General features: G+C 41.7%; 1 long non-coding RNA gene across 2 annotated transcripts; it reads left to right on the forward strand.

Moving 5' to 3' along the window:
• The first annotated feature begins 9,465 nt into the window (after positions 1-9,465).
• On the forward strand, positions 9,466-17,598 carry LOC140655983 (uncharacterized). 2 transcript variants are annotated; one of them, XR_012043918.1, is made up of 5 exons: positions 9,466-10,007; positions 11,398-11,513; positions 13,101-13,289; positions 13,770-13,904; positions 17,277-17,598. It is a non-coding gene; the product is annotated as an uncharacterized lncRNA (long non-coding RNA). The 2 variants fall into 2 exon arrangements; XR_012043917.1 differs by having other exon boundaries at positions 9,468-10,016.
• Positions 17,599-18,523: the final 925 nt, after the last annotated feature.

Below are 18,523 nucleotides of genomic sequence, written 5' to 3' on the forward strand. Positions count from 1 at the left end.
AAGAAGCTCTCTTCATCAAGCCATCTCGCATAAGCAGTGTCATGACTGCTGGATTTGGGACGTGTTTTGGAGGTGCTGGGGCAGAGAAGGGTGGTCTCTGCCGCCGGCGCAGCATCCTGGGGCTGGGAGAAAGGCGTGAGCTCTGCTGCCTGGTCAGCGTGACTCCCGGTGTCACCTCCAGCATGGGACCAAGCACCCTAATGCCCGTGTTCATTTTCTAACCTCCAGGGAGCCCTGTGGATTTCACAGCCGAGCCGTTCCCGAGGTTTACGAGGTGGTTTCAGCTGCAGTGTCCATTACTCCAGCTACTGCCAAACAAATGGGTCAGATGCTTGTTCCCCAACAAGGCTGAGTAAGAGGCACCCTTATCACCTGCACTTTCAAAATGCAGCTGCTATAGTTTATTCAATCTTGAGCTAGTAACACTACATGTTTTCTTCTTTTTTGATTATGCATCCTTTGGTAAAACACATTAAAATGCATTTAAAGGACATGCAGAACCCCTGAATTCATAGGGATTTTGTTACCCTGCTTTGCTCTAACTTGTATCTACCTTTGGATATACGTATCCACTAATGGGTCCCTGTGATTGGGCTGTGAAAGCCATCTTCGAGCGTAGCAGGCACTATTTTTAGCAGCCAGCCTGTCCTGAGCCCTGGGGTTGGGCTGCCGCTGCCCTGCAGCTGCAGGAGCGTGTGCTGCAGCCCCATCCTCACCCCTGGAAGGGCACCTTGCAAAGGGCCGAGCACGTTAGTGCATGTTGCCTGCTGCTCCTCCGCTCCCTAAAAATGATCTGTGCCTTTGAAGGAGACAGCTCAGGTTCACCACTAGGTGAAAATGCAAAGAACAAATCCAATAAAATATGAACGAGTGAAATCTGCCTGAAGACAGGAGGAGGAATTAACATTTTTTTTCTTCTTCACAGATTATTGGCAAGAAAGGCAATTAAATAGCCTGATGTAATAGCATCTAATTTACTTGCGAGACTGAAAATTAGTTGTTGTAATGACATACCAATACTTGTTTTTCTGATTACCAAGCATACATTAAAGTATATATATATATATCATGTTTAGATTTCCTAATTTGCTATTATTTGCCTGTAGATGGTAATTTATTGCCTTAAAACACTGAGAGGAAGAAAGGAAGAAGTCTCTTGCTGCTTTTAGCTCTGGGTTTAATTTTGACCTTAAGAAAGAATGAGACAGATATGAGAGAGTATATTAGATGTTATTATTACCGTAATAAAATACAGATAAAAATCATAGTGCAGAAAGACTCTAAGACAACTATTAAGCATTTGTCATATAAAGAAAATCAAAATTTAACTTATCAGATATTCTGGCACTTTAAAGATTCATCATGAAAAATTACTTCTAACAGTGAAGCGTTTATGCAATATGTCATTGATGAGCTGTCTGCTTAAACGTTTAAAGAGTTTGGAAAAAGATAAAAAATGTCAAAGACATGGGTTTTATTATTCTGACAGAATATTGGAATTTATTTTTAATAGTGAAACAGTATGGCATTACATTTTTTTTAAGAAAACAAGCTGAGCGATGGTTAGTGAGCATAACCAAACGAGAATGTAGCTTGTTGACTGAAGAAATGATACCGCTGTGCCACAGACTTCACTCTGGTAGTCGGTTTTAGAGCCAGGGGGAATTTTTCTGCCTTTGTGGTGATAGAAAGACTTTTTCTTCTAATACCTTACTGGATTTGAAGTCATTGGGTTGATTATGCTTAAAATTAAGCATATCTTAAAAGCTTGATCAACTGAGACCTATCTTCTCAAAGTCTTCAGTATGAACCTTTCAGAGGACATAAAAGGGCTCAATGCGATAAGAAATGAGCTATCAAGTGCTGCTCTCGAGACATCATCCACAACTCATTGAAGTCAACAGAAAGCTACTGAGCGTCTTCAATGGGCTTTGGATCAGACGTTCAGCATATTAACGGTAAGAGTATTTTGTGTTCGCTTCTTATGGTCGGTCGAACGAATCCAGTGAATCTCTATGGCAACCCTCGAGCATCGCACAGCAGCTATGTGCACTAATAGATTTTTCTTCCCAGAAAGCATCCTCATTGATTTTTGTGGTTTGTGCCTACTGTCTCTTTTCGCCCACCGTATCTCAATTTGGGGACCATAGCATTGCTGGCATTTCAAAACCACAGCCACATGCTGGAGCTGGGAGCTCTGTGAGGAGCCCCGGCCACTGCGGTTGGCTCTGCGTCTTCATTAGCAGCCACTGCTTCGTAATTAGCAGCATGACACTTGGATGAACCGAAGGTCTACAAGGATGCATGTGTAAATTTATTGTTAAACACAGAGATGTAAATACAGGCGTGAGCATTATTCTAGAGTGATTTCAGTCCCCCCAACACTTTTTCTTTTTTTTAAAATAAAAAGTATACTAGCAAGTAGATGATGGTTATACATGTTGCGGAGTTTTGTTTACTTTGTTTTCAAGTAAAAATCATAAAGTAAATGAAAAGAACAAATGGATCTCAACTTGATTCCAAATACAGGGGAAAGGGAGAATATGTACAAGTAAAAATGACCATTGGGGGAAAAATCATTGCCCTTTAGTGGTATTTGCTCTTCTTCGCTGATGATTTCATTGATAATCCTCTGCAGTGCTGTTTTAGAATATTTTTACAGTGAACAAAGACCTGGAGTCATGAAATATTTCGGTAGGAGCCTGCTTGATGGAGCTCCATTTCCATGCCAGGGTTTTCACGCTCGTGCCTATCTGCGGTGTTTGATGGGGTCTTTCTCAGCACGGTCTGCGAAGCAGAGCCATGAGGCGTCTCCGAACGGCACATCTCTGCCCGGGTTTGGAAAACCCCTCGATACATCAGACGTACCAGACAGAGCCCAGCTGACTGCAGTGGGAGGGTAGACATAGAGTTCACATACAGACATCTCCTTTCAGGCCATAATTTTAGCTGTCTTAATTTTGAACTGAGTCCCACTGTTCCTGTTAATGATTTTCTTGAGGCCACTGAATGGCAGTTGCAGTAACATTCCCCACTATCTGGAAATGTGTCAGAGATATCACATGTTCTCGGTTTGAAGTCGTAAGGGCTTTTGCTACACTTCTACCTATTTTGGATAAAAGAACCTGGCTTCTTGGACAGGCGTGCCTTTTGGTTTCCCCATGTTATGACAAGGGATGTGTTTGACTCTGCTGGTCTTTCTGCTTTTTTGTTTTAGCCAGGTCTGTAAATTATTCCTTCCTGCTGGCAATGTGAATCTTGTTAGCTTCCTGGATGATGGGAGCAGCACAGTCATGAGCATATTTTCTGTTGTTCAGTGATGCCTGGCAAAGTGCATCCTGTGAAATGCCACTTCATTTCATGTTTCTCAGTTATAAATTCATTTTCACATTCAAAATATGGCAAAATTATTGTTGCACAAGACACCATGGCACATCAGGAAGGATGCTAAGTCCTTCACTTAATTAGACAGCAATTGGTACTGGCTGGAGTGCACCGAAATGCGAAGAAGCAATGTGTAAGTCGAGGGGACAAGCTATTCGACTGCTCGGTATTGACTCAGTTTCATGGTTTGGCACCAGAAGTCATGCCAAGTGTGGGCTGTCCCTGAGTGCTGGACTCTGGCTGCTCTCATATTGTCTGCCCTTGTGACGGTGTGCTTCCCCTGCCGCCGACTTTTATCTCCCGTAACCCCGCTCAGGTGATAACCACCACTGGTGATTGTAACGGATGCATCTGGTCACGATGGCTGCATCGGCTCAAAGTGGATTCAGGAGACAGATAACAACACAGTAGCCAAGGGCTATTGTGCAATGCACCCACCGAAGAAACTAAAACCTGTGGTCGGCATGCAAATATGACTATGGGTCAATCATCTTATCCCCATAAATAGTGAGCAGCCCAAGAGCCCTTTGAGCTCTCCTGCACGGCAGCGGCTGCACGCCAGGGTCTCCCCTTGAGCAGGGACGCCTCGCAAGGTTACTCCTCGAGGCTGAGAGATTCCTTGCCGCAACAGATCCTCGGTAAGTGGCTAATAGCATGATAAACTTTGAAATCTTAGCTAAGTGATATAAAGGATTGATTGCGCATATATAATCCTTTAGACATAAACCGTTGACCGAGTCTGGGACTAGGACTGGATCCAGCCGCACCCAGACTCCTCTCTGAGAAGGAGTTTAGAAAGCAAGGGGGTCCTTTCCGCACCTCATGACTCAACGGGAGGGTCTCCCTGACACTTTTGTCTGACCCTGTCCTCTATGCAGTAAATAATCAAGTGTACCTCGCCATTGAATCTTGTTAAAACATTGTTGCATTGAGCTTTGTTAACTCCCTATTCTGTATCAATAACCTATATTTTTACTTCTCTCTAACAAGTGAAGTGCACTCTCACTTCATCCATGACAGCCCTCAAGATGTGCAAGAGAATTACAAGTGCTATATTTCTATATCTTTTAATAAAATAGCACAATTGGAAGAAAACAAACTTTACTTAATACACTTTATATTCTCTCTTATCTTTGGTTACTTTTGGTTATGTGATCTAATCATGTCCATTTATTAATGAAGTTCCTTACAGTCACTTGAGGCAATGTAGGAAAATTGACTGGAGGAGCTTACGGAGCAATTTAAGGACAAACCCTGATTGCTGAACATAATGAAGTATGCTAACTGATGCATGGAGATCCTGTTGATTACTTTAAACAACCTTAAATGAAAGAAGACAAATGACCCACGTGGGTGGAATTGATGTAATTGGTCTATGAAAAGATACTTATAAACAAAAAAAAATTTGTTCTTTTCCCACTTGCTAACGTGGGTTGTTACTCATTTTTTTTCTTTGCCTATCTGCAAATACGTATGATAATGTAACCGGCTTTCTCATGGATGCTTCTAACTGCCGGCAGCTGGGCAAGCCACTGTGTCAGAGCACAATCTCCATTTCAAATTGATGCAACTCAAGCACCAGGCCACTAAAGCACTTCGAAAAGCCCAATCGGTTTCTCTATTTTTGTATCAAGCTGGCATTTTTCTAAATTTCTGCCACCAACCTATTGCTTTTGATGCCCAAGTGCTGTGTGATGCACTGCCGTCTTCGCACAGTGCATTTTTCCAGCGTAGCAAAATGGTGTGCATGAGAATGAGATACAGAGCAGGTTGAGGTCTGCTCTGTGGCGGTTAGTATAGATAGTTTGCTCTTTTGCATGTAAAGCATTGTGTCAATTTGCATATATGGGTATTTGAACTTTACAAATCACTCCTTATCATCAACAAATAAGGTGTCATTTACGTGCTCGTGTTAAGGAAATGAGTTACATCGATGTTCTCAGAATGAAGTCAGGTGTTTTGGCACAGCGCAAGCTCTTGCTGCCTTGCTCGTGCTGTTCGCCTGTCACCCAGGCTGTACCTCTGAGCCTGCAGCACTGCTTAATTAACAATACCATAGATGCTACGGCCTTAAAATGAAAACTAGATGTTTTGGTCACTAGCCTAATGTGGGTATTTTGCTAAGCCATATTCCATTATTACACTTTTTATTTATGTGAAAGACCTTGTATTTTAGATGGATATAGTCATACTGCATTAAAAACCCCAGCATTTTTAAGGGTCTCGCGGCTGAAGACAGTTTAATTTGACACATCAATTGGAAAGTGTTTGTTCCAGTGCTTGCAGAGTTAGGGGGGGAATACGTGATACGGTTATTCCTCACCATCACACCATTTGCATTGGGTCATTACAGCTCCTCCCCTGCGGTACAGAGAAAAGGGTAGGGACAAGGTCCTGGCCTTTGTGCTGCTGTAGGACAGAATTTCACCCTGTCAGTTTGACTTCACAAATGTATGTCCTTTTCCATGTGAACCAGCTTGGTGCCAATATGTCTGTGACAGTATCAGAATCTGCCTTTTCGTTGATGCCAGTGGCTTTTTACTTGATGGCAATATATTTTTTTTAATGAGTTTCCAACAAATGTAGCAATTTCATTCTGTGCAAATCATGAAAAATTTTAGTCTTCCTCCTTAGGTCTCCACAAGACTCATATTTGTTACCATTAAGATGCTGGCATTTACCAATGGCCATAGCAAATGATGTTTCAGCAGTTTTGCATTATATTTTTTTTTTTAGTGACCCCAATACAGTTGTATATTTTTCTCAATGCCTTGTTAAATACAGTAATGGTCAGTAACAGCAGCGACGTAAGTCCTTGTTCAGGACTAACCGAACAAAACTGGGAAGAAAAAGCAAACACGACCGCTCTCCAGGGGATCCTGTCTCACAGTGTATGAAAACTCTTATTTCTGAGAGTTACTTTTAAAATTCTTGACCTTCAGGAAATGGTTCAATTTTACCATAAATAAACAATGACTTTCACATGCCAGTGGGGGAGAGTGAAGAGATTCTTCTCATTCTGGTAATGTTTTTATGCTGTGGAGTTGCAGAGGCACAAACCCAGGACAGTTGAGCCCAGGCGGGAACGCAGTACGCCTGACACGGAGCCTTGCAAAAAACATCAATTAAAAAAATGGGGCCATTTCTTCTTTTCCTATAGGAAGCTTCTCCACACTCCTTATGTCACCTTGGGCAGGTCACTTACTATTTCTGCACTTGGGTCTTACATCCCAAAAATATGAACTTGTCCTTTTTTCCTTCCTCTGTTACATTGATGTGATTTTCTGCTGCCGGGGCTGGTACACGCTCTCTATTTGGAATTTGCACAGTGTCTAGCCGGTGCAAATTAATTTGGTATGTCAGCACTACTGTAGTGCAAACAATAAGTAATTGTGGGAACGATGGATAACCAGCATGTGATGGCACGAAGGAGGAGATTTGCAGAGGAGAAAGGACAGGCTAAAATTGGATCTCTGAGGAATTTCCATATTTTGGGGGTGTTTTTTTGTCCTGCATACTTGCACAAGAAATAAAAGTTACCAGAGAGATAAAAGCCTATGACTTTTAGATGAGATAATAAGAGCCTATGTATATTTTGCTCTTTCTTCATTGTCATGATCACAGGCTTAGCTTTTTAAATTTAGTGGGGCTGGAGATGGGAGATGTGGTACTTTTTTCTCTGTGAGCTTGAAGTCGCTGCAGGTTAGCATTCCATAATTATTTTTGTCATAAAGATGAATGCCATCCTAAAAAAGTTGGAAGCTAACAGCACCTCAGCTTTGATATATGAATATTACCACTTTGAATGTTGGAATGGCATTATAGATGGTTTATGGTTTTATGACTATGAGACATTTCTTAGTCTCTGATTCAGAAATACATTTCCTACACATTTTAAAGCAACTTTTGGTCTTTGACATCTTTCTTTTTTTTTTTTTTTTTTGGCTCGTCTTTGATTTCAAAATGCTTCTTGACGTGAATTTAAGAGATCGTAGGATTTTAGAGATATTAATCACAAAACTTAGGTGCAGAGTAGTCACCTTTAGCCACCTTTAGTTTAATACCCTGCAATGTCAAGGAACGGCTGCATTGCATTAGTTCGCTCCAGTTCCTGCTGGGAAATCACCGAGCCTTCATAGATAGCTGTTGCAATTTGAAATAGTTAAATGTCTGTTACATTTTCTAAATTGTATACCTTCCTAGCTATACAAAGATCATGCAAATGTGATATTTGAGAGAATATATCCGCAGAATTGTAGTAGTTTTTAAAATGAAAATAGCATCATTTTGTTTTGAACGTGTTTCTCCCCTCACCCCTAGCCTGCCAAAGTGCTGGCGGTTCTGCACATTGCAATAAGCGCTATTTAAAATACATTTGAAAAAAAGCAGTAAAATGGAAGAGTGCCCTCTAACGTCAACAAAGCCAACTAAAGGGGACTGAAAAGGCAGCGAAAGGCTATGGAGGGTAATAAGTGTTGGCCATAACGCCTCTGGATGAACAGCAATTTGAGTAGAGAAGCAGACAGGGGAACATTCGAAAATTTGGGAATTTCAAAAGCATCAAATGGAATTGAGATGCCAGAACCCAGTAAAAGCCTCAAATTCTATTTGTTTTGCAAATCCTCCCCCAGATAAGGATTTGGCCATTTCCTCGCTGTCTTTTAGTGGTACGCACATTTAGTAGTGATTGAGTCTGAACGAGGGGAGGGCTTGTGGGCAAGTAGGTCTTCAGGTTCATTTTAGCAGCCAAAGTCAACTGGCACTGAACGGCATGGAGCAACGACTGAACTGCTCTGTATCATCATCGTTGTAGTGAATAGCTTAGAAAAAAGGTCCCAAGGTTTTCTGGTGTGGAGCACGTGCGGAAAACTATGAGATGACAGAACTCCTTGAGGAATGTGATAGTGCAAATATCTCAACAACGTCATAACCTCACATTTACGGGACGGGAATTGTCACTCAGGCTAACCGGGGTCCAGCAAGGACTTTGCAGGTTTCTGATATTTACAGCAGCTATGTTACGTTGCGCCATCCCATTGCTGTCAGCTCCTCTAGCTACTTGTGTTCTTACAGAAGATACTTTAGGAGGCAAAACAAAGCGGTACCACTAGCAACAAGAAAAAACTCAAAGTGTTAATTTGTGGTTGTCTGAAAAGCTGTTCTCCGTGAAAAGGTAGACTCTAAATATAAAATATTTTATATTACGATGCCAATTGTCAAAACACACAGATTAAGTAAAGTAAACATGTATTGGACCTGTTACAGCTTCCTATTGCAACAAGTGTACTATAAAAATATTACAGATACCAAAAAAAACCCCAAAAAAGGAAGAATCAATGTTTGCATTAATATATGCTAGTGAATAAATAACAAAGATTAATGAACACAAGGCATGAGTCCTGGTGTGAGCTCCCACTCTGTTTACATATAATTTTTCTGCCGTTTTGTGCTTTGTACACCACCATATTTTTGGAGTTTGTTTTCCATTGTTGACTGACAGCAGATTTCTGTGGATTTCATGCTGGGTCGTTTATGGTGTGACTACCAGTTCACACGCTGGCATCTCTCTCGCCCTGGGATCATGGCTACTTAACCATGGAGAAGTATTTGGGGGATAAACATGAAATGCGTTTCCACAAACGCTCCTGGCTGCAATGCTTAATTTTATGATCATTCAACCAGCTCATAGGAATATGCACAGGGAAAGAACACCTAGGTGGATGCAAATTCAAAAATGATTGAAACATCAATCACTTATTCACTGAGAAATATTTACAGTATTTTCTAACTTGAGAAAGGAATAATGAAACGAGCATCCTAGGGGGTTTTATGGGCAAATTTTATTCCAAACACTTGCAATCAATGCAGAAATTGTTCACTCATCAAGTATTGAAAAAGGCCAGGAATGAAACAAAACCCCAAAGGCATTGAAATCAGGCTGGCCAGAAATCTCCTCCAAGCAGTTTTCCATTGGAAAATGCCAGATCATAAAAAATGAAGTGATCTGCGAAAATCAATCAATCCTGACAAAGTCACAGTGAGGAAGATTTCCTGCCAGCTTGCCTGTCAAGCTCCTTGGTCCGCTCTCCTTCGGGTGTGAGATCGATGATGCTCGCCCACCCGAGCACCTGGGCAGGCGGCCGGGGAGCTGTCGCTGCTCGCGCCCCGCGTCCTCCCCAGCCGGGGAAGCGGCAAGGAGCTTCAGAGCCATGGAAGTCAAGAGTCACTTTGACCTTTCTGTTAAACTGAATGACAGATTTCCTCTTTTGAAGTGACATATGCACGTGTGTTTGGTTTCTCCCATTTGGAAATGTATTTTTTTTATCGCAGGATTCCTTGCACTGGCGTTTCTGGTCTACTGTACAAGAAGGGAGACGCAAACGCAAGCTGAAAGCTAACGACCACAACCTATAGAAAAGATCGCCCAGTTTAGCAAAGCACACGAGCGCCTGTCTCTAAAATATTAGCACATTTATTGAAGTTAATAAGTGTTTATTCTTTGTTTTTCAGTGATTCTCAGATAATCCAAAGCAAGCTGAGCGCTCATGGTGCTAAAAAGAGAGAGAAGTGCCCAGCCTTGGAGAGCTGCCATCTAAATTGGCCATTCCCAAACTGCAGTGCAGGTATTTACGGTGGGTCATGAGTCTTTCCTAAACCTCATTATATCCTACATGGAGGCATTAGCCCTGCAGCTACTGCACCTGCACTAATTTAGGGGCAGTGGGGGGGATGTAGAGGGAGAGCACTAGTGCCGGGGCGCAACGGTTGGGATCCGCAGTTAATGGCCCTGCTGGCTCTGCACCCAAGCTGCTGAAGGTGTTTATGCATTATAATAAGCATTTCTTTTTTTACATCTTAGCTATAGCATGATGCGATTCCCAGACATAAAGGAGGTGTTCCGACAATTATTGGCATCAGTTTTGGGTACATATGTGTAGGCTTAAGATGCCTGTTAGCAGATGGAGCTAGTGCAGATGGCATGGCTATCACATATGGGGAGGAGTGTTTGATTCCTCAGAGTAGGAGTGTGATGTTATTCTCAGTCAGAGGGGTCAGAATAGCTTTCACTTATCACTTAGTATTCTTGGTACCTGTTATTTCAGGATGGAAAAATCTGTAAATATCGGCTCATTGCTGGAAGCTGGGGAGGGACGGGCATGTAAGAGGTATTTCCAGATAAGGCAGTCTGTATTCTGTAAGTTATTTCTGATAAATGCTGATTAATTGTTATTTCTTTTTAATAAATGCCATAAGGAGAGATTAAGCTCTCCTCCACACAGCTATGGTCTGGTTTAAATTAAGATTCAGGAGAGTGATGGGAACACACCATTGCTGAATGTGTGGGGAGAGCGAGGAAATATTGCAGTGCTCTCATTTTCCAGAAATGATTTCTAATGCTCTCTTTCAAAACACAATGCCCAGTAGTGGGTAGAAACCAATATTAAATCTATCACGTTTTAATTTTGTTCTTAACGTCTCTGTTCGAAATCTAAACTAACTTGCACAGAAAAGCAAGGATCCCTCTAACAAAGCAGCATTCTGGCAGCATAAACAACAACCAAGCTCGAAAGGGAAATAAAACATATCTGTGCTCTCCTGACGTTATATAACCTGTTAAAAGCAGAGTATTCTGCGGCAGTGACTGAGGGGTTTTATTTCTTGTACGGATTTTCTTAGAATTTTAATGGGGGAAACCAAGTAACAAGTAAGATTCTTCCACTTCAATAGCTGAAAGAGTGGATTTTATGGAAAACGAGGGTGAAAGCTTTTATCTTTTCCTAATGAAAACACTGCCACCAGCTGGTTAATAAATGGTTTTGACTAGGATTTTACACAGAATTACACTTTTTTTTAAACCCACAGCTAAGCTGGAGGCGATATTTTAGGTCAATATGTTTTCAGAATAGACAGCACTGATTAGCTGTACCCTCCATGACTTTTTCAAATATAAATACAATATGGTAATGCAATTAATGCTTTTTACCTGAAACATGTTGTTAAACAAACCTTCAGGACAAAGCTCAGCTCCGCAGAAGAAGGTGGCCACTACACGAGGTCCTTTTGCCATCTTCCACCTTCATGAACTGGTGTGACCATCTCAGACTTCACCGTGGTTCAGCCACCTCCAGGTTTTGTAACTGCTTACTCTTAACTTAATAGTAAAATTATTTGAATCAAGGCATTTGAAATATATCAAAATCAATTTGCCTTTTCAGATTCACGGTTTTTTTACTGATGTGCAGTGTTTTGTTGAGTCACCGCTCATAGGGGCTGGAATAAAACCTGACAGCTCTATGTTATGACAGCTGCATACAGCGCAGTTATGGGTCTTGACGCCAAGACTTTTGGATGGTGCCATAAATGTCATCAGCTCTTTACTCGTGATTTTGCTAAAACATCAGTAGTGGCTAAGACACTTCGGCAGCATTGACATTTCAATTGCCATGTTGGTTTTTAATCCTGTGCTTGAAACAATTCATGTGCTCAAAATGATCATTTCAGGTTCTCTGCAGACCCAAGAAAAATGCAGTTCAGCTTTTTAAAGTTGCCAAAACAATCACAGGGAAAAGAAATCTTGTAAATGGCAGTTGAGGCTTGGAGGCATAATTCTGTGCTCAGGAGGGATTCGCAATTGATCTTGTGTCCGAGAGAAAGTGGATATATTGCAGTCTCAGAAGTCGCCAGTCCAATAGTAGATGTGTTTCATACTGCAGTACACCATTTTCCTTACAACTGACAATCTTCTTTGGCCCCAGACTCAGGCAGTGACTTTTTGGGTGTGGTTTTTTGGTTTGTTTTGGGGTTTTTTTAAGCTCTTTCAGCAAGTTGAACCCATGAGGAATTTCAGGGCCCCAAACCCTCCACCTGAAGAGAATATTTGATACCTGCAAAACCTGTGTCTGTGTTACGGCTCTGTACAGCCTCTCTTCTGCACCATGAGCAAAGGATGCTCCCAGGCTTTTGGCACAATGCTCAGTTCAGGGCAAATCTAAACCTCAAAGGAGAGCCGACACGCAGGTGATTTGGATGTCACCATTGCCTGCAGCTGAAGAGCTTAAAGCTGCAAGGGAGTTGCTGCCATCAACTGTGCAACGTGGGAGTCCTTCTGCAAGAACAGCAGCGGCAGCCATCCCATCTCCTGCACCAGCATGGCTTGTCCTTTCCCCAGGCCTCCAAATTTCCAAACGGCTAGCTGCTTCCAGTTAGTTTTCTTACATTTCAAGCATTTTTCACTTAATTAGCACTAAATCCCAGCGATTGTTTTAATTGGTAATAGGAGGTATCAATTTTTCATTTTAAAATTAAGAAGAAAAATGGAACTTTCTGTATACCAGAGCATTTGAACTAAGCTATAAAATATATCCATGTAACCCTCTCTGATTTGCAATGGAAGTGCCACTGAAAGCCGTGTGGGTTGCATGGGATCTGCAGGTTACAAAATATTACTGCTGTCAATCCTCCTCCTCCCAGATGCTTTAGTCGAGAAGGGGGAACCACAGCTGGCACGGCCTCCTGCACTGACTGCAAACCCCCCACTACTTTCAGGGCTTTCAAAAATATAGTGGGAAAATAGCGGCAGACCCACCGGACATACAAGCGCTTGCATCACTCCTATGTAAAAGCTGATTTTTTTTCCATGGCACAGAACAGTTTCCCTAGGTTAATTCCTCAGCTTAAAGTAAATTAACCCTTTAATTTCCTCCTATGTGTTTCAGCACTGTCACACAGCATAACCTCGTCCGTAATTAAGGCTGAATTAATGTTCCCACCGAAGCCAGCCTGAAGTCCCCGCACCTCACACTTCAAGAGTGGCTTCTGCTTCCAGCCTTAGCACAGGGAATATTTAAAGGCCAGCTGAATTTTCTTTGTCAACCTTCAAAGAAACGTTTACTACTTTGCTCAGTGTAGGTGTTTGAACATGGTCTTGTTTGGGGCTGGGTGCATGGGGTGGGAGCGCTGCCCTCCACCACCGTGCGGGATAACCAGCGGGGCTGGCACCGGGGACCCGCAGAGGATTGCTGCGGGGGGCCCAGCGATGGCATCGGCCCTTCGTGCTGGGTGGACTCCCCTTTCCCGTATCAGCAGACCAAGGCGGGAGCATGTACCTTGCACACTGCGGGGAGGCTCTTTAAGCTGCGGTGTTACCTTCACAAATGAAAGAAAAATTCAATTACTGAAATAGCAGCATCCCTTTCTTTTGTACAGCCAACAGTGGAAGAGTCTTTTATTGATTTCTTCTGAATGTCAATATCACAGTAGAAACATTGCAATAGAAACAACTTTTTTTTTTTTCTTAACATGCATACAAGTGTAGAAAAATTTAAAATAAAACCTCAAACCTCCTGTTTTGAAATATAACTTTCAGCGGTTTGTATTCAACACAGAAAGGTGATCCAACTCCGCAAATACCCCTGTAGAAAAAGTAAAACGTTCTCTCCGTGGATGAAAGCTCACCTGTAGATGAAATCCGTCTAACATTGGAAGCAAAGAGTCAAAGAACCAGCACACCTGGGGTTCAGGTATTGCTACGCACCTTTAAGATAATACCGTACAATCTCTCAGAGTCAGTTTATCAGTCATTAAAATGTAATTAATTGTTACCCCACAAGGGTAGCCTTAATGAGGAGCAGACCTCTGACTGCGATGTCTAAAAACAAGTTGGCGATAAGCATGTTGGTTTACACCAGAGTTCAGGTTTGTTCTTAACATACGAGATGTGCATGATTGTCTTGAGAGCTCATTAGGCCTAATCTAATACCACTTGTAGTCAGCAGAAAGCTGAATTAGCTACGGACTGGTTCAGGTCTTCGCACCGTGATAGTACCTCCGCTGAAGTCATTGCAGATATCTTCTTAACTTAAAAGTAATTCCAAGTTTGCCTTAAAAATATTTACTGCTAGTACTCATAGACTGGGATCTTTATGTTCTACTTGCACGTATTTTTTAATTTTAGGTAAAAGCTTCCATTTAGTAAAGGTAAGAACCAAGAAAACAAACCAATTTAAAACTCAAAACTTTTAAATGAATTAGATACATGAACCATTATTGGGGGGAAATCAACATCTTCTGCATTTTTTTCTGCATAGACTGCAAGTTTCTGCCAAGTTTTTCCTCTTACCTTAATAATACCAAGACTTAAAATAATTCATGTCATTGTTTTTAACAAGAGGTAGTGATAACATTTTAAATGACTCCAGGTCTTCTACAAGCATTACGGTTTCAAACCAGTAGCCCACGAGTCCTGCTTGGGGCTCCTTGTGATGTATTATTCTCCCCAAACAAGCCTGTGCTGCAACCTTCCGTGATGTGAGACCAAATTAATTGCTCCTGTTGTTCCTTGGAAACTAACTTTTCTCTAATGATCCAATATCTCATTAGGCAACACTAAAATACTGGTTTTGCTAAAGAGCGGTTTGCCCAGGGAGGACCTCCTTGGCACCTGATTTGTCGTGAGCTGACAGCAGGCATAGTACCTTAAAACATCAGAAAATTGGAGCTATTTTGTCTATGCACCTTCCACACGCTAAATGTATACTATTCTTCATATCTATTAAAATGCCTAAGTAAAGTAGAATATTGCTGTTCAGCAATAACAACAAAATAAACACATTCAAGTCCATTGGTATAATTGGCTGCAAAAATTTTCCTCTGGGATGAAATTCAGGACATACAGCGTTTTAGAACATTGCTGCGGATTATGCCATGTTCTCCCAGTAGTCCCATTAATTTCAATAGACATCTTGAAAAATAAGGTAGTGCCAGTGGAGAGAAGAGGGGAGCCAGCCCCGTGCCTTGCCGGGGATGCTGCCGGGACAGGCAGCAGGGCTGCGTGGCACAGGGTGACTGCAGGAGAGTGAAAACACGTTAAACTCCCGTATGGAAGCTCTCATCCAGGAGGAGAAATTTCTTAGTTCACTGTACTGTAATCCTGCTTTAGAGAGGAGGATTAGAGGAGGATTAAGCTACAGTGAACCAAGGTCACTCTATTCCCGAATGACAGACTTCACACAGAGATTTAGTATAATTTGGAAAATACCCGTTGACTTCACACGGCCGTGTGGTTTACGCCGTCTTTCCCGAGCCTGCCTGCGTAGACATGACCTTAGTGCTGGGAGTTTCAGGTACAGGGCTTTGGGGGGGTGATCTTTAAACTTTCTGATCTCTAAGGGCGTTGGACTGGCGATGGCCAGAGGACAGGTAGCATCCCCCCTGCCTACAGCGGACGTTGCCGCACCAGAGACGGACAGTTATTTCCCTCCATTATTGCTAACCAGAGGCGGGATGGAGCTGCAGGTGCAAATACAGTCAATGCAAAGGGGCATGGGTGAGGAGGAACGGTAGTTTTACTGCAAACCAAAATATAAAGATTTCACCTGTTTTTTTTCTAAAATGTCATTCACGCTTTCTATTGTTGGGGACTATTTTGGGATCTGATACATAGGTGAATATACACCGCCTGCAGCAAATAAGAATCCAGATCTGATTCTGAGATGAAAAGTTATTCCATAATTAAACAAAGAAATCAAGTATTTCCACGGTAAAATTCACTACAGGGAGATATTTAGACACCTCCCTCTTTCCAGCATCCATAGAGGTCACTCTAGATTCTGACGTTACTACTCAATTAAAGGGTTTCCTATCAACAAAAGGTCACTGAATATTTGAAGTCAGCTAATCAGCTGAAGTCTAACTCAGGATATGACATGGATAAATCTAAACTGAAAATGTGCCTGTATGTGACTGTTATTTTTTGGCAGATACATGAATTTTACTATTGTGAGACTGCTTTATTTTGCTGGGTGCTGGTGGCCAGGCTGGTCTGAGTTACCTGGTAGCTCAGGAAGTGTCTTAGGATAATCACACTTTTAAATTTATGGTTGTGTGTGTCTCTGACCGTCTGGGTATATGTATCTTCTAAACTACAGATTACCTAGCACATTTGGGAACTCTGTGTTATACGATAGTTTATTATGAGCTACACAGTAATACTAATTGCACTTACACTTACCATAAAGTCTTATGGTACACTTACCATAAAGGTAGAAATAGAGCATTTAAAGGATGGATTGCGATTGTTCAGCAAACACGGATAGCCGATGAGAAGGGCCAGATTTTGTGTTACGGCAAAGCTGATGGGTGCCAGGAGGACATGCTGACTGGAGCAGGCTCACGTGGGCTGGGACTGGTGCTCGGGGCTGGTGCAGCCATCTCCAACCCTTCACGTTAATCGTGGGTCTGCCCAGAAAGCCCGTGCATATATGGGGCTGAACCAAACCCCTTTGGATTGAGTGTGCTGATCTTTCAATTGATCCCAGCAGACTTTGGATCAAATTCCGGGACAGCAACATGAGTTATGCAATATTGACTGTTTAATATTCATGTTTCTGTACAGATCTCATTAACTGTCCTTGCATTAGCTCCCCAATGTACAGGGTAATTGGATACTTTTCATTTTACAAAGAGAATATATTGACCTTCAGTCAATTCAAACAGATACTTTAGAGTAATATTTAGAAAGCTCATCCTGGAAAAAATGAAAATTGTAGTGTGTCAGGCATTACAAATTTCTTTATTTTCTCTGTGTCTGTTTCTGAGGCTTGACTTCTGATTCAGCACATTAACACCTGCAAGAAAAGCTCTTTTCCCAATATTCTTGGCAGGTTTCTGCTCGGGATTATTTTAGATTGCAATGTTTTGCTTGCTGATAAGATGTAAATAAACCCATAGGCTCCTATTCCCCTTTGACAAATGAATTAATAGAATAAAAGATGAAACAGTCTCTCTTAAAAAAATGTTTGCATACATTACACACTTGTGAAGCTTCTGAAGGTTACTTACGCAAAAATGAAAGTAAAGTAATGTTCACTGAAGTTTTGTGTTGTATTTTGCAGGTTACCAGCATCAGGTTATTAAGATGACTTATTTTCCCAAGTTGTCCTAAAATTGACCCAGTCAATTTTAAAAGCAGAACAAGGAAATATCTTCATATTTAGAAGAAATGAGGGGCTAGAAGCACATCTGATCAGGCAGTAGAAATGGTGGTAGTGTTTAGCAGAGACTTCTGCAAACAGAGCTGTTACTTCTACAATAGATTCCTGACAAGTCCAGAACAAATATTCTGACAGCGAATCGACTTCTGAATTGTGTGAGCCAAACACTTTGAAAAATGCTTTGTGTTGACTCAGTCAAAGGTTTTCTACATTGTTAATAAACTCAGCTCTTCAAAAGAGCTATTTCTGTGTTCTTCAGTGTATCCTTTGTGTTCTCATTGCAGGAATTTGTTAATGCAGGAATAATCAGTTAACTCTTACGCATTTAACTGTGATGAAAAGTGTTTCGTAGACTACAATGGGCTTTGGATCAGCACCTTAAAATTATACCTTAGGAATTAAAATGTTTTCACATAAGAAATTATTCAAGATCTCCCAGGCTAACAATGCCCGCTGGTTTCTGTCGTGTTTCCCATGGTAACATGAGCCTTTAGAAAAGAGGGAAAAAACTGCCCCGAGGGGGGAAAAATAACAAGAAGAATGGAAAACACAGGCTTATGAAACCACTTGTTTCCCAATGGCTAAACAGAGAGAGTGTATTTTCATTACGTCTTTCTAATCCAGGCCACCATTGGCAGGGGGACAGCTGCAGTCTTCCATGTGTCAGTGTGTTGTGCTTCAAAAGAGGTTTCTTCTTCTCCCAGGCGGCTCTTGCCTGACGTATAACAGTAATATATGAACAAATATGGGGAGGTTTGATGTTATGAGTTAAAAAAATCATCCTCCAAAAGAAAAGCTGAAGGAGACTCAGGAGATGGTTCAGCCCCAGATCTTGTGTTGCCTCCAAGCAGAAACACATTCTTCTAAATACCAGGTTAGGCAACTGTCCTGCTGTGACAACAGCAAAAAGCAACACTAGAGCCACTGGAAATGAGGCCGTCTTGTCCGTCGATACGGCTCCTGGAAGGTCGATTAGGAATTCTCAAAATATCCCTTGTCACCATTGAGTTGCTCTCATTTTACCTCATTTTCAACGGACAAGAACTGGCTGCTGGTTTCCCCCCTCCATGAAACAGCCTTCCTTAGTCTTCTCTTCCTTATCTTAAACAAAATCAAATCTTCCAACTTTTTCAGAAAAATAATGGTTT

Source organism: Ciconia boyciana, chromosome 8 (genome assembly GCF_034638445.1).
Source record: "Ciconia boyciana chromosome 8, ASM3463844v1, whole genome shotgun sequence".
In the NCBI taxonomy this organism is placed as follows: domain Eukaryota; kingdom Metazoa; phylum Chordata; class Aves; order Ciconiiformes; family Ciconiidae; genus Ciconia; species Ciconia boyciana.